We start from the raw sequence: 17,003 nt of genomic DNA, 5'->3' as shown, positions 1-17,003 counted from the left end.
AGAACGGGGTCAGAAGACATCAGAAGCAGGAATCATCAAAAATCATTGTTAACCGTAGAGCATCGGTTTACAAATCTTTCAAAATCAAGTTATGATTTATGTGTATGTTGTTATAAAAACAATTAAACAGACATAAATGTAATCTGTTCAACTCAGTCTATTTTGCATTCAAACATTGCTTTAAATTCTTTCACCTTCCTCTTGTTTCTCAGAAACTGTGGTGTATGTACGTGAATTATTCTTTCTCTTGTGTGTTAGTATTTGCATATTTTTGCCATTTACTTTTTTGTTGCTTCTGTAGGGTCATCGCTTACAGGTGATCCCTGGATTCTTTGACATGATATGAGGTACTTGGCCCCAAAAGTTTAAGAGTCTTAGGTTATTTACATTTGAAGGAGAATATAGAAGCGTACAAACCTAGAAATGCTCACTTTTGTTTTGAAGTTGAAGGAATGAAGTCAGCTTTGCTGAAATGACAAAACACAAGAATGAAATATAATGTAAAATTAAAATGTAAAAATGTGTACAATAAACTCAGTACAGAAGCCACATATAAAAGTTTAAGTTAAAAGGTGGACTTTTGAGAGAAAGTAATTTTGCTATGGTCAGGACAAACTGATCAATAATAATCATATGGGAACAGTGACAACCAAAAAAAAAACCTTTGTACTGTTGAAAATAAATGTACATCACACAGCACAGTGAGCCTTTATGGTAACAGCTCAGTCAATTTAAAAAGCATTAAATCTAACTGGTCAATGCATTAATCCATTGGTGGGGAGACAGATGCTTGGAGGGATAGATCTAACTAAAATGCGACAATATATTGACTTTTTTTATTGACTAAAAAAATATACTAAAGTTTGATGTTGGGCACTGGGCCCAACAGGACCATGGGAAGGTATTGCATCTGTGAGCAAATATGTTGAATTGACTACTTCTGAGTTGTCTCCTTGTCAAAACATAGTGAGACATACAGGCTTACTACTCTCTCTCTCCCTCTTAGTAAGCAGTACCCTGACAATGACAATCACGAGGAGTAGTTATCGTAAATAATCATGCTGAAGACATGACCAGTCTACTTGGCGGCAACAACATTTTCACCGGAGGAAGAGGCAAATGCTTAGAAATAATAAACGCCAAGCAAAGATGTTGTTACCAGAGCTAGTACATAACCACAAAAACGTGGGATAATAGCTACTGTGTTTGCAACACATCGAGAAAGATGTAATTTCCCCCGTTTCTACAAAACAGCTACACCATTAAACTAAAGATCGTTAGATCGTGAAAAAAAAAATTGTCATTACCATATTTGTCCCAGGCGGATCCATGGTGGTCAAGTCAGTCGGCAAGGCAAGCACTTCTTCCTTGTTTCATGGTGGGTACGTACTTTGCTTCAAAACGTAGGTGCTGATTGGCTCCTGTGCGCCAATGAACGCGATCTATCGATCTGGGCTGGATTGCTCTTCCTTCATCCTCCAACTACCCGGATGTCTGTCTCAGTAACTTGAAATTGAATTTGAGAACTGAATCTGAATTGTGAGAAGTGAATGTGAAGATATATAGAGAGTTTAACTTTAAGTGAGGATCAAATTTTGTTGGACAAATTTTATTCGACCACAATTCAGATTCTGTTTTTGAATAAATACAATTTCAAATTATACAATTCAGATTCAGATTTTCAATGCAATGATTCAAATTAAACAATACACTTTCAAATTATGTTATTCAAATTCAGTTATTCAATGCAATTATTCAAGTTTAGTAATTCAAATTCAGTTTCTAGTGGCACATATTTCAGCCCATACAATAACAGCATCCTGCTCAGACAGTGAGATGGTTCATGCCTCTCTCGGACTGGATGCAAAAGACTTCCCTTTCCATTACAGTATATGCTGTTCTTACATGCTGTACTTTCGATTCATCAAAGAATTTTGAAAAACAACATATCATGGTTTCCACAAAGATATTAAGCAGCACAGCTGATTTCAACACTGATAATAATAGGAAATGTTTTTTTTAAGAAAGCAAAGCAGCATATTTCTCAAGGATCATGTGACAGTGAAGACTGAGTAATGGCTGCTGAAAATACAGCTTTGCCAATAAATTATATTTTAAATTGTATTTATATTATATTTTTAAAACTGTATTTTTTATCAAATAAATGCAGCCTTTCAAGAATATAAAAACATAAAAAATCTCACAGACCTCAAACTTTTGAATGGTAGACAGACTGACAGACAGATAAAAATGTAAAAAAGATCTCATTTGCACAATCTTATTTCACACTGCCAATCTATAATTTAGTTGACGACTATCGTCTCTGACTTGCTGAAATTTGAAGAACTGTTTTGAAAGCAATATCCAGCTATATTCCACAGCCTTCTTACACAAAACAGCTAATAAAATCATTTCACAACAACCAGCTCTCTCTCAGGATGTCTGTGTGGTCATTTACAGCCGTGTCACTCTATCTGCTCAATATATTTGTGTCAAAAAACCTCACATGAACCCCGACCATTGATTCCTTTTGTTGCATATGTGCAGTTATATTCTGTGATCTATGCCTCACATGAGAGCTGATGGCAAATGAACACTGATGAGATTAGTATAATTAAATCACATGGCATATACATCTCAGGTGAAAAACACCTAGATATGGAACTAGCAAATATCCATAGTTGCATAGTCTGCTAGTCACGTAACTGTCACTGAAATGAATGGGGACGCTAACACCTTTATATTTAAAAGCACATTTTAGCTGGAGTTCGAACCTAATAATTACACTGAGTATGGTGACAATGTGTGTCTGTATGCACAGGTTCTGTACACTTTGAATAAGAATGCTCAGGACAGACATACTCCGCTCTTAGTGAATCACCACGCATCAAGCTGTGCCTCTCATACTGTAATCATTGAGGCCGATAAAAGCCTTTTCACAGCACTCCACCTGCAAGCAATCTCGAGTGATGACTCACCAGGCATCCATCACCTCACTGCACCGTGACTCAGTTACAGCAAACTTGCAGGTCATTGAAGGGGAGCGCTGACGCACTTCAACGCCTGAAAATACCTGTGTGTAACATATACCCTTCCCCCTTCTAACAGCCTCAACCACTGACCCCATGTAACCTGGCAAACTTCACAACAACAAATGAGCTTCCTGTTTACATATGTGCTCTCAATTTCTGTGTAGTATGTTTTAGCAACAGCCTTCAAGAGGCTAGATTTTATATCTCTTCATAAATTGACTCAGACTGTGGAGAGTGTAAATGCATATTTGTATTAATCAGACTGTAAATGTATTCATTTATAAATGAACATTTTGAAACTTTAGTAATGTCTCCAACATTTTTCTCCACTCACTTACAATGTTTTTCTTCAAGTATTTGGCATATCACCTTAAAATTGTGTAAACTGAATAATTTGTGTAGTTGTTAATGTATGTAAGTTTATGTAAAACTGTGCACATTTTTATTTTGATTCATTTATCTCTATTTTATATATATATATATATATATATATATATATATATATATATATATATATATATATATATATATATATATATATATATATATATATATATATATATATATATATATATATAATTTGGGATAATAAGCTTCGTTCCATTAAAAAATGTATATACATTTTTTAAATTGAACAAAGCTTAGTATCCCAAAGGCTTAATAAAAAACATTTTTTCTTCAGAATCATGATCCCTATTGAAAAAAACACGAGATTCTCATTTGTGGTAGACTTGTGCAGTGCTATGACAATCTAAACATAAAAATATGGGAAATAATAGAAAAATCTTAAAGTCTTAAAAAATCAACTTGAGGGGAAATTTACCTTTGGATCAGTTGCTTAAAAAAATGAAGTGAAGTTCATTGCAACTTGGTCAATGCAACAAATTTCATATACTTTAAGTATTTAACAGGTGTCCAAATACTTTTTGAATCCACTATGAAGTAATTATCTACTGTAACTTATAGATACAGCATGTGGTCCATGCACACTACACAAACCCACATGCATACTTAAGATTAAAGGATGCACCTTGCTAGACGGTGCCGGATGTACAAAATATGTGAGTTTTTTTTTTTACTTTGCACAAAAAAACCAAAGCAAAGACATTGCACCTGAGGGGAGAAGTCTACTACATGATAATCCTCTTTTCCACTTTATGTGGAGAAATGCCCTTTTTGCAGAGCTCTCGAAGTGGTGCTGTCCCCTTTAAGAGGAGAAAATGACAGGTTGAGGAGGGTAGACCGGGCAGGGGGTGAGAGACGAGATGAGGAATGAGATATTGTGGGCGAGGGTGAGGGGTTTAACAGATAATTGGGACCACAGCTCTCGTTCAAAGGGCCTCATAAACTCCATGCACACCCACCGATAAAGTCTGTTGTAAACATGCTTATGCGCACATGGAAAACTGCAGCCGAGGTTGCACATATAATCCCACATATTAACATGCATGCACACCCACAAGCAGAACAGACACGTATACATGCAACACACTAACCGAGCAGACGTGGTTGAGACGAGGGTGTAAAACAAAAAAAACAAAAAATGCACATGGTTTTCCAAATGTATTAACAGACAAAACAAAGAGTTTCACAGATCAACTGTCACATTGTTCTGATTCATATATTCTTAAAAACACATAGTTCACAAGAACGAAACGTCTCTCACACTTATGGCACAGAACACAAAGAATGTTCTGAGATGTGTGTGTTAATTCCTCTGAATCATAATTTTTCAGTGGGTGCCAGAGATGAGTCACAGAATGTTCCACAAGCCCAATAGTACAGACTCCAAACACACTATTCATATTCTGTCCACACTTAGGTAAACAAATCACATTTGTGCCGCTATTATTTACTGAATGAATAAACAGTCTAATGACATACTATAAGTGTCCCCACAGGTATAATGTCACCTCAAGTAACCTATTATTTCAATGCCAATGCAGCAGTTTTTCTCTACACGCGTGTCAAAACTGCATCAAGAGTAGGGTAAGATGTGCCAGTGAACTGTGCATAATGTTTGCCGTGACATCATATAGTATATACCTTTTGGGGTAAACGGAAAACTGAAAGCTTTGCCTAAAAAATTTAAGAAATACATTTACAAAATTATATTCATATTCTAAATACTGAGTTTTTGTTCTGATTGTTTTCTGAAAGTGTAAATAATATGAAGCAAAATAAGACTTTGGAATGCTATGATCATTTTTCCTATTTATGCTCATATCTTTATTTGAAATTAAATGATCACATATGCATCACTGATTCAACTTATCCCTTGATACAATACTGTTCCTATGCTGTAGGTGTTTTCTTCTCATAGGTTTTTCTTTTTGTATTTCAGGTCATAGAATGAAACAGCTCTAAAACTATGGAGCACTGCATTCATCATTTAATGTGAATTTGACATTAGTGCTTTATTTCCCTTCACCCATCGTCTTTGAAATTCAATTCTGTTTGAGAAATTAATAGGCTTTGCAAGAAAAAGCGAGAAATAAAGTGTTAAGTGAGTCTTGAATAAGGAGCCTTAGCAAACATGGATCACATCAAAGGAAGTTCAATTAGAGCGGGCCTCCCTTGTGTTCAAGACCATAGCCAGGCTTTGAAAATTAGTGAGGTCCAGTGGGGGGACGCTATAATAACCCCTTTATTATAGAATTGTGCTTTAATAACCCCTATTAATACAACTCATCATGATACAAACTATTAATGACAGAAATGTAAATGTTTGTGGAGGGATGGTAATTTTTAAATCATATCCTATTTATTGCATCAAAATTAATACTTTAATTTGTAGTAACTGTCACCCGTCCCCTCTGTGGGACGCCTACATGTACTTCACTATATTACAATTAAATCTAATCTAATCTTGACAAACTATCATTGGAAAGGTCTAAGACTCCCAAATATATATTTTACCAATGTTTTTTGTTAAAAATTATGTAGGAAAAGTAATCGATTAATTTATGACAAGAGTGCACCCTCAAAAATCTACATCATAACAGGAGTTTTGACCTTTGTTAAAAAAAAAAGACTTCTTTGTTGCCTTTTTCTCGATCACATTTTAGAAAATCACCAGAAATTACATATCAACTGAAAACTTAAAATCTCAAAATTCATCCTTTAAAACCCATTTTAAAATCAGACAATGCATTACCGTGTAAATGGTACATCAATATCGTGTTAAAAAATATTTTCATTCATGAATTATAAAAATTTAAGTTTGGATCGTGCACTACAAAGTCAAATGTTCAAAAATGTGAGTGACAGTTAAGGGGTTAAGGGTGGATAATTTTATCAGTTGTTTATTATTCATGCAACAAAACATATTGTGGTTATAGTTTGTATTAATAACCACTGCTAATAACATTGTCTAGTGGTCTTATGGATGTTTATAGCATGATTTGTGAAAATGAACTACTATACTGAATGACTTAGCATAGACTTCTTCATGGCTAGTGTTTGCGTATTTCATTTAATTCTGTAACCTATACTTGTTCTACAGATCTCTACACTAGTGTTAAATGCTACTGTAAAGTTTAAGATAAAGTTTCTAACAGGTAATTGTCACACACCTGGACTCATTTTGTGTGTTTTTGCCCCTGTGACCCAGTTTCTGTCTTCCGTGTCTGGTTTGATTAGTTTCCAGGTGTGTCTCTTCATTTCCCCATGTGTTCCATGTCCCTGTTAATTTAGTCATGCCATCCACCTGTGTTTCCCCAATTATCCCTTCTACTTAAGCCTTGTCCTTGCAGTTCTGTTTGGTCGGGTCGACTCGTCTAAATGTCAACTTGTCTACTTGTCACCTGTTACTTGCCACTTGCCTCTTGCCACCTGTTATTTACGACTTACCTTTTTTTATGTTTTATTTAATAAATCCTTGTTTCGTTTATCCCTCGGCTCCGTGTTCCTTCCAGCAGCATAAGCCGTGACAGTAATATCATCATAAATAAATGTATACATTTATTTTTGCGTTTGCCTTACCGAATGTGCTATCCTGTCCGTAACAACTTATCCATGGGCTTTCATGATTACTTTCAGTTTATGCAGTGTTGCCAGATATTGCTATTAAACCAAACAAAAACCAATAAATAAATATAAATCAGGCCGAAATAATTTCAAATCTTATATTTTCAAAATAAGATTGCTAAACATTTTTGCAAACTGTCTAAACTCAATTATACATGCAGACACTCATTATGAGGAGTTTAACAGCAAGTTAGTCATTCAGAGAACAAATAAAATTTTTGAACATGAAAAATGTACAGAAGTCTGGACTTCTGTGACTTCATAGCTGGCTACGGGCCTGCTTGTTTTAATGAAATGTGGAAATAAGTGATGAGCGGGGTGTGACAGAGACAAGTCCCACTCATTATGTATTTGATAATTCTCCCTAGATGGCTCCAGACATGAGAACACTTTCCAAAAACGGCGAGGGGGAGCACCCACATCATTGTATGGATTATCCAGACAACTGTGCATAAATTTGGCCGGTCCGCAGCCATCCTCACACTTACAGGAGCATGTGATAATATACAACATGATCTCATTTGGCTTGGTTGAAGTGCACCACAGAGGAAAGCCTCCTGTCAACAGACTGTGATCACATGGCTGATGTCTGGCTCTCGCTCACTACTGTGTGTATGTTGATGGTGGCAATTTGAAACCCTGTTCTGTACTGTATGTTCTTCTAGGGAGCTTAACTGGGTCAGTGACTAATGTTTTAAGTTTTTAAAATATACTCATATCAATGTTGATTTAGAGTAATATGGTTTTGAGTTAATTTTATACCATTTTCAAGAAAAAAAAAAGACGGGGGGTGTTAAATTTTAACACACTCAGTTCCTCCAATCAGAAACAAGCTAGAGTGAAGACACTTAATCTGCACATGCTCAGTAGGATTCTCTCTCTCTACATGTGGAAAAAGGAGCACGATCACTTAACCTCAGCAGAAGTTTTCAACAAAATACTGGTTTTGAGGTATGAAAGTTACTTTTTTGATTGGATAGTATTTTTCTTCTGCTATCTAAAGTTAAGATACGAATTTAAACTAATACATTTTGTCTCTAGGTAATTGATAAAAAAACGTCGGGGGCAATTGTTACATTCTGACTTCATGCATTTAATTTAATATTATACTCTTGTGCTTATTAGTGAAAATATATACATTGCATTATTAATTAGTACACGTATAATTGTTTTTTGTATCAAAAGTAATTTTGAGTAATACTGTGAAATGCACTGTATTTGCAGTTTTTAAGAACTGTTTTCTATTAGAATATATTTTAAAATGTAATTGATTCATGTGATGACACAGCTGACTTTCCAGCAGCCGTTACTCCAGTCTTCACATGATCCCTCATAAATAATTCTAACATTCTAATTTGCTGCTTTAATATTTTTGTGAAACCGTGATGATTTTTTCCCATCAAGAATAAATAGAAGCATTTAAAAGAACAGCATTTATTAGAATTTTTTTTTTGTAGCACTATAACTGCATTACTGTCACTTTTGAACAATTTAATGCATCCTTGCTGTATAAAACTATGAATTTCTTTAAAAAATAAAATTCCTACCGACCCCAAAATTTTTAACAGAACTGTACACATCATAATATATATACATAATACTGTATATATTGCCAGGAGTGATTCAAGAAAGGACCAACATGCTGCTTACATACTGATAATGTGGCGAAAGTAAATCAAGATCTACCATTTTTGTCCCCAACAAAGACACCCCTGCGTCAGGAGGATTTGCCTATGGGTACTACTACAGTTTCTCAGCAGAGGTTGAGCCACTCGACTCCTGGAGAAGGCAAAAGAAAGGATTAGCATTTGAAGCCCAGCGACACAAAGCGTTGGTTCCCGGCTCGTGAAACGAGAGAGTTCCTCTTCCTTCACATTTATTGTTACCATGTGAATCTCAAAGGAATTAGAGCCATTCATCAAACCTCCAGAGCCACCAGAGTAATATAGAGAACGTGAAAAGGGTCTTTTGTGAGGAAGAGATGTCAACTGTGCGTGCAGCCAGTGTACAGTGGTTGTTTTCTTAACGTCGGTTTCAAAGCTCTTCAGGCAGACACTTTATGATGTAGGACGCATTCCTGAAATAGTCCAAATCAAACATGGGGGAAAGGATATTTCTCTTGTCTTCCACTGGCAAATGTTGGATTCTTGAGGTTCTTGTATGGTGAAGGTACAGGTGCTGTTTTGTGCATTAAGAAGTGGTAATCTCTTCTGATGGAGAGGGATTATTCAGACTCAGTCTGATTTATTGCTTCCTTTATTGGGTTAGCGTGCAGTGCAAGATGCCATCAGCGGCTTCCAGCAAGCTCTATTCTTGCAGTAATAAATATCGATTTACAGTCACAACACTTATGAGACTTTATGCTGCACTGTCACTAAGAGGTGGTGTGCATCTTCTTCTGATGTCAAAAGGAAGGGGGTTGTCAATAAACCCACATGGGGCAACAATAAATTTACCTCCTCCTATACAACGACTAGGGGAGGCAGAAATCAAAATGTTTATTTTATGATTCAATAAATTACTGCACAAAAGCCTCACAACAATCAATCAACGTCCAAAAGCTCTGAGATCATCATTTTAACTGTGATCAAATCACTAAACCCTCTTTTATGTGTCATCTTCAACAGCCTTAACACCAGAGATGGAACTAGTGTAGTTATGATAGCAAAATTAGTAGTCAATATTAATATCAGTAAAACGTTATGATTTTTAGAGACCAAATTCAAAACGACAGCTAAAACTAATATGCTATCGATCACAATTTTTGTTTGTACTTATAATATACAGTACAGACCAAAAGTTTGGACACACCTTCTCATTCAAAGAGTTTTCTTTATTTTCATGACTATGAAAATTGTAGATTCACACTGAAGGCATCAAAACTATGAATTAACACATGTGGAATTATATATGGAATTATATACATAACAAAAAAGTGTGAAACAACTGAAAATATGTCATTCTAGGTTCTTCAAAGTAGCCACCTTTTGCTTTGATTACTGCTTTGCACACTCTTGGCATTCTCTTGATGAGCTTCAAGAGGTAGTCACCTGAAATGGTCTTCCAACAGTCTTGAAGGAGTTCCCCAAGAGATGCTTAGAGCTTCAGAATTTAGGGATGCACAAAATAAAAACTAATAACCAATATATGGCTCATAATAAAATTTGATAATTTTTTGGTCTAAATAAATGAATTATTTTAAATGCTACAATATGCAGGGCAATAAATCAACAATTAAGATTTTTGTTATAATCGTACAGCATATTTCTCCCCCCATTTTACATTGATTATGAACATAATAGACAGCAGCAAGTCAACAGAGCTGCATTTTTTTTTAGTATCAAGTTGTACCAAAGTACTTTTGACATCCCTAGGTGAGACTGTAGAAAATAAGATGAACTAGTGCACATTTAGCAAGTGTGCAGTCTCTTAAACAATGCATAGAGTTGTTGAGAGGCTGCAAGTCCCATCAATGGCTGTCAGTGTCCCATGGTTCTCTCAGTGTCTGAACATGGAGGGGATGGAAACACAATAGAGCACCAAGATCTCAGCACCAGATACTGATGTCATAGCGCGCATCACCACATTATCCCCGCAGTTGATGAGTCTGATCTCAGCCTGAGGGGGGAAGTGTAGTGATTGTGTGGTCTCTCTTTTTCGACTTACATCACCAGCACTTGCCTTGGTGACCCTAACATTAAGAATTCCATTAATAACAGCAATGATTCAACCACTCATGCAAATATAAATCAAGCAGAGTGGGGAAAACTGTAAGGTCACAGCATATGAAAATCGGCAATTGTGCGTCTACAAAACACCACATTTAGTTGAAATGGAACAATTTTGTATGATTATAAATGATTTTCCTGCCACTTTTGATTAATTAAATGCATTGTTCCCGAATGAAAGTATCTTCTTTAAAACCAATCAATCAATCATACTGACCCAAAACATTTTTTTTTTTAAATAAGCAAAAAGAAAAATATATTTCATATATTGTCATATAACAGAACATACTAATATTGTAACATGTACTTACATATATATTTATTTTATTATCTTATTATTTATTTTATTTATTAAAAAAAACAAACAGAATAAATTCAAACGACGTAAATGTTACTGAGGTTAAAATCTTAGTTAAAGTCTATACATTGATATACTTTTGAATTGTAAGACAAGGAAGGAATCTTACAACTTTAGGAAGCTTAAAAGCACTGCGGAAAGCACTATAAGATGATCTAGATGTTCACAGTTTTAAACAGCAAAATCATTGCTAATACATTATAAATAATCAGTACATCACCCCGTCCTAATATGAATACAGTATAAAACGTTTATCTACACCTATGCATTGAAAAAAAATTACTCAGAATCTAAGATATCATAATACACTGTAGGTCTCAATGATGGAAACTTTGAGCCACCCACTGTAACATTTAACGAAATTTAAAAAGGAAAGGAATCAAAAGAAACGTGGGCTGGGTCTCTCCCTCAGAATTTCCATGAAGGGAATCAAGAAATGTTTTCTTTTCTGTATCACCATCATCATCATCATGACCGGTGATCTTTTATCTGCAGAATATGTCGTGAAAAAAAATCTGATTAAACAACAGCGTAATTTCGCTCCTTTTTGTGGTTTAAAGAGAGTATTGATGACTGAGCGGTGTGTGTTTTTGCTGCCTCTCATGTCCATTAGAGAGCCAATAAACCCAGACATGACTGGAAGTTCTCAGTGGCTTTCCCGCTAAAGGATCATTTTCCACAAAACGAATATGGCACACAGCCATTTAGATAATATGCAGCAAAATAAAGGATGACTGCCAAAGAGGAAACAGTTTCATTGTGGTGTTATGACATCATCTAGACCCGAGGCTCGCATCTCCTCCTTTCTCCGTCCATCCTCGCTCTTCCATACTGCTCTTTCGTGTAATGAAACATTTTTAATTGGTCTTCTGCAATCTGGTAGGATACACTATCTGCATCTCTAAAAATATCCCCATGTGCATGGGAGCCCCGAAAACAGTAGAAGGGAAGGATTTCGTCGAGTATTGATAAAGGAAAAAGACAGATGAGATGCATATCCGCGGCGACCCGAGAGGGATGAGAATGCTCCCAAATGCACTTTTGACATCATCAGAAACTCGAGGAGGACTGGAAGAGGAATGGATTTATGCTTTTGCAAGCTTCAATCAAAAAGGCCAACACATCAGGTTACCTTCTCACGGACTTTAGTTACCCATCAAAACACTGTCTTTCAATGGAATGACCTCATCCTTCTACAGGGGTCTAATGGATGAAATGGAGTGAAATTACAGTACTGTTTATGGCTGATGATAAACGGTCTATGTCTAAAATGTTATTTTTATCTGAAAGAAATGTGAACTATTCGTGTAGAACCACTCAAAGGATGCACAATATAAGAAAACTGATAACCAATAAAGGGCTCACAATTCAAATGACAGAATATAAGGTTTGATCATTTAAAAATAAAATCAAATTAAATATAATTTTTGTGCATTAGATGACAATGAATGACATCTAAAAGTAAAAACAGGCCAAAGCAGCATGGACTATATATGCATTTTTGGAAAATGACAATTCTGAACAACATTTTAATTTGATTTTAATCATAATTATAAGGCTAGCTTAAGGTTCATCAATGAACATAAATCTAAATTAACTGAGAAGAAGCAATATATGCAATATCGATCAATTTAATAAACTAAAAAAAAGAATCTCTAATGTCACCTCATAGCAATATGGTATCGTACTGTATATTGTGCATCGATAATTACTAATTATTAATAACTGAAAATCCATGCCAAAAAGCCAAAATCTCTATGTAATTTTTAAATTATAATTTTCATGCAAAAATCCACCAAAAATTCACTATAGCTGCAATACACTTAATATTTTAATAGATTGAACATAGAAAAATGTAGTTTTGCACATGTGCATTTTAGTTAGCCTATGATATATATGTTAAAAACTAACCATTTAGGAAACACTCTTGTGCTCTGGTGAGAGAGAATGACTTTTTCCCACAAATCCACCTGGCAAACGGCTGTCAGGTCTGTGGGTTCTCGGTGGAGCAACCAAACAGTGTAGGATCTTGTTAGGTTTGATCTTATCTGCGCTGCTTGTTTTTCTAGGCCTGAATTCAAACGATTGAAGAGTCACCAGAATATAAGAGGTTTCCAGGGGACAGGCTAAAATAACAGTTAAACTGAAATGTGGCAGTGGCGTCTTTTTACCCTCATGAAACGTGGGGTGAGGATGTGTGTGTGTCAGTGTGAGTTTGAGTGTATGTGGCCCCACTGCCTGCTGCTATCATCTCATGGAGGGTGATGGAAACACATGTCAAAAAAGGAACTGAGTGTTTAACGTCTCCTGTTCAGCGGACTTCCTGAAACATGAGGTCTCTCTCCATTTTTGTATATGTGTGTGCCTATTTTTGTGTAAAAGTGCTGTCTCACAACTTGTCTTTACCTGCGATATTTCACTGACCCACTTCCAACACAAACTCAGCTTGCAACTGTGCAACCCAACAATACAACAACAAACCGCAAAGATTTTGAACAAGCGGTTAGGTGGAGATATTTCATATTTTCACGCAAAAAGAAATTCATATGGCTATGATTCAGTTATTTTGCATGGAGCAGAAGCCCCCATGTTGCAATCATATAACCAGCCGACTAGTATTTGAATAAAAAGTGAACATTCCCATGGTTTAGTATAGTCAAAGTCCTTTTAAGACAAGTCATGTCACCCGGCGGCAATCTTTGAAATGCCTCTAAGGCATGCAAGTGCAACTCCTATCTCTTTGAATGGGGAAACATCAAATTCTCCAAAAATGTTCACTAAGCTTACGATTAAATTTCATATTTGAAATCACCAAAGAAATCTTACAACAACTGTGTAATAAATGTTGTTTATTTTGCTCAAATAGCATTATTAAAAGCTTATTTCTAAGGCTAGATCCGCCAGTGTGCATGCGCAGTCCTAAGAGCACGTCTCAGAGCGCTGACTGTTTCTATAGTAACTGTGATTGGCGATTGGCTGTTTCATTCAGAAGGCGGGGCTTCCTGCGATTTAGCGGCCATATTGAGTATAGCATTTTTTTCCCATTCAAAACTATACAAGTGACATGTCTCGGGTATTCTAAAGTCTTTGGTATAGTTTTGCTCAATGATTAAGTGTATCATGCATGATTAAAAATATAGCATTTTTTTAAATGGCATCTATCTATCTATCTATAAATAAATATATATAAACAGTCAGCTAATTGACTTGTGAAAAACTAAGCGATTTTTGCATTTTTGTTGTAAAATCTAAAATTATTCTCTTATGTAATTATCAAATTTGAGGTTTTAAGTATGATGTAATGCAAATTAACATTTTATTAGATTTAAAAAGAAGTTTATGCTAAACAAATTCAATTAGAAAAAAACAAGAATACTATGTGTATATATTCATTGTATATATTCATATTCTAAAAAAGACAGAGTTATATATATATATATATATATGCATAAATAAGCTTTCCATTGATGTATGGTTTGTTAGGATAGGACATTATTTGGCCGAGATACAACTATTTGAAAATCTGTCATCTGAGGGTGCAAAAAAAAATATTGAGAAAATCACCTTTAAAGTCATCCAAATTAAGTTCTTAGCAATGCATATTACTAATAAAAAAATGATCATGAACATGATCTTTACTCAATATCCTCATGATTTTTGGGCCAAAAGAAAAATAGTTTATTTTGACCCATACAAATTTGGCTATTGCTACAAATGTACCCCAGAGACTTAAGACTGCTTTTGTGGTCCAGGGTCACATATATGATAAAATACTGTTGAATAAGATAAAAGAGAAGTAGCAATAAATAAATAAATACATTTAAAAAAATGATGACAACAGTTTGTTAAGAAGTTTGTGAAGAACACCACACAAAGAGGCACATCTCTCTGCATGTTTTAGCAGTTCTGTAGTGCTAATTGAGCGAGCGGAGTTAGCGCCAGCATTGGAGGCCAACTGTTCACAATCCCCCTCAGAGCTAAAGATAGATTCCCTCACCACAGTTAGCAGCATGCAGTACAGGTTTGCAGAATGCTTTACAACTACTATATCACACCCACACACACTCAAGCATACACATACTCACACACACAGCAAGCAAAAGAACTTCTGAATCAACCACACACTCACACATCACTGGATCATAAAATGTGATGAGCTCCTGGATAGAAGTGCTATAAATCATGTTGCTGACAAAAAAAAGGAAAAAAGTTTCTGCTACTATCTCACTGGTTTCCAAGAGGTGACTTTTCAGAAATTTAGTCAAAGGTTAAATTTAATTTAGCTTAATATTTTCAAACATATAAATAAAAATAAATCATGGATCTATGTTTTTTTTTCAACACGACTCAGGAACATCATGGCTCAGTTTGAATGAGTATTCTATTGGGCTTCATATATGTTATATTATATAATAAAAGAAAACATTTTGCACTCACTTTAATAGTGATATTGTAAGACTATGAGACACATCTGCACAGAACCATCTGATTCTTAGAGTCTGTGTGATCACATGTCGCTGTATGTTTCAGAGTAAAAGTGACTGACATGATGATAGTGCAGAGGACAGGTGTGCTCCATTTCCACACAGTCATGAATTAGCAATGCTGTGAGAAACAGGTCCATTCATCTCGCTTTTGCAGTACATCAGTCTTGGAACAATGTAAAATTGCCATTGGAAACTGTAGTGTTTAATGCAATAGGTTTTGGAGTATAATAAATGTCTTATGGAATGGAACCATATGTCTGTTGACTGCACACAACACCCAGGTACACAAAATCAAGTTAAAATCCAGAGCTGTCAATAAGATTTTCTTTGTTTATATATATATATATAGGAGAAATATTTCCTGAGCACGAAATTTAATCAAATTTTAATCATATTAGAATGATTTCTGACACAGAGGACTGGAGTAACGGCTGCTGAAAATTCAGCTTTGCATCACAGTAGAAAATAATAATATTTCACAACTTTACTGTTTTTACAGTCTTGATCCAATAAAGGCAGCCTTGGTTACTTTTTGGTGACTTATATTAAAAACATTAGAAACCTGAACTTTTGAATGGCAGTGTACAAGTAAAGTTCAATATTTTAATTACAAATGAAAAACCTAAGAAATTATTATAATAATTCAAGTAAACCTGACATTAAATTGAAGCCAACTTTAACATATTCTTGAATCACTGCATATGTTCTGTAATCATAGCAGCACTGATGTACATGACAGTTTAGGACAGAATGTGCAATGATTACCGACACACAGCTCTTCATTAGAGATAAACAAAGATCAGTGAAGCACTTCAGACCATCAGGGAGAGAGAGAGAGAGAGATGTGCGTCTTAAAATGTCAAGACAGATTATCCAGCCTAAAATTAAAGGGGTGAGGGCTAAACGCTGCAGATAACGATATTTACTGTAACAAAAATGACTCTTACATCTATCCCAAGAGGTTTACGTGTTTTTGGAAATGTTATTAATTGCCTTTACATCTACTAGGAGTTTTACGTTCACCACAACTAAGAATCTCAATGCCATAGAAGTTTCATCACCCATTTTCAGCATATGTTCATCCTGACCTCAGCCCAGAGAGAAGGGCCAGAGGAGGCGGCGTCAGGAGCGGGGCGGAGGGGTTGTTTTGACACTGAGCCAGGATTTCTGCCAATCACACAGCAACAGCTTGAGTCTCAATCGATGAGGGGGGTAGGGAACCAGAAGAAGAAGGGACTACAGAGAGAGACAAAAGAAAGAGGGACCAGGGTTGAAAAAGGACGAGTCCCTGACTGCGGCGGGCTGATGAGGAAGCCGCTGACTCAAGAGTTCCTGGTGTTTAGTGAGTGAATATGTGACTAAACGGAGT

The 17,003-nt window shown here is 35.5% G+C and overlaps 1 protein-coding gene across 3 annotated transcripts in view; it reads right to left on the bottom strand.

Annotated features, from left to right (window-relative positions):
• Nucleotides 1–17,003, bottom strand: part of LOC132092510 (transcription regulator protein BACH2-like) — a 92,175-nt gene that overhangs the window by 46,304 nt on the left and 28,868 nt on the right. Inside the window, exon 1 of one of the 3 annotated variants that reach the window (XM_059498770.1) lies at nt 16,723–16,981. The exons of the other annotated variants lie outside the window; for them this stretch is intronic. The gene's annotated coding sequence lies outside the window, so the exon portion shown is untranslated. Of the gene's footprint in view, nt 1–16,722; nt 16,982–17,003 lie in introns of those variants that run through there. 3 annotated transcript variants of the gene reach the window in all.

Source organism: Carassius carassius, chromosome 18 (assembly GCF_963082965.1).
Source record: "Carassius carassius chromosome 18, fCarCar2.1, whole genome shotgun sequence".
Classification (NCBI taxonomy): Eukaryota; Metazoa; Chordata; class Actinopteri; order Cypriniformes; family Cyprinidae; genus Carassius; species Carassius carassius.
Note: the sequence above shows the minus strand (reverse complement) of the source record. Positions and strands in the feature narration are given on the sequence as shown.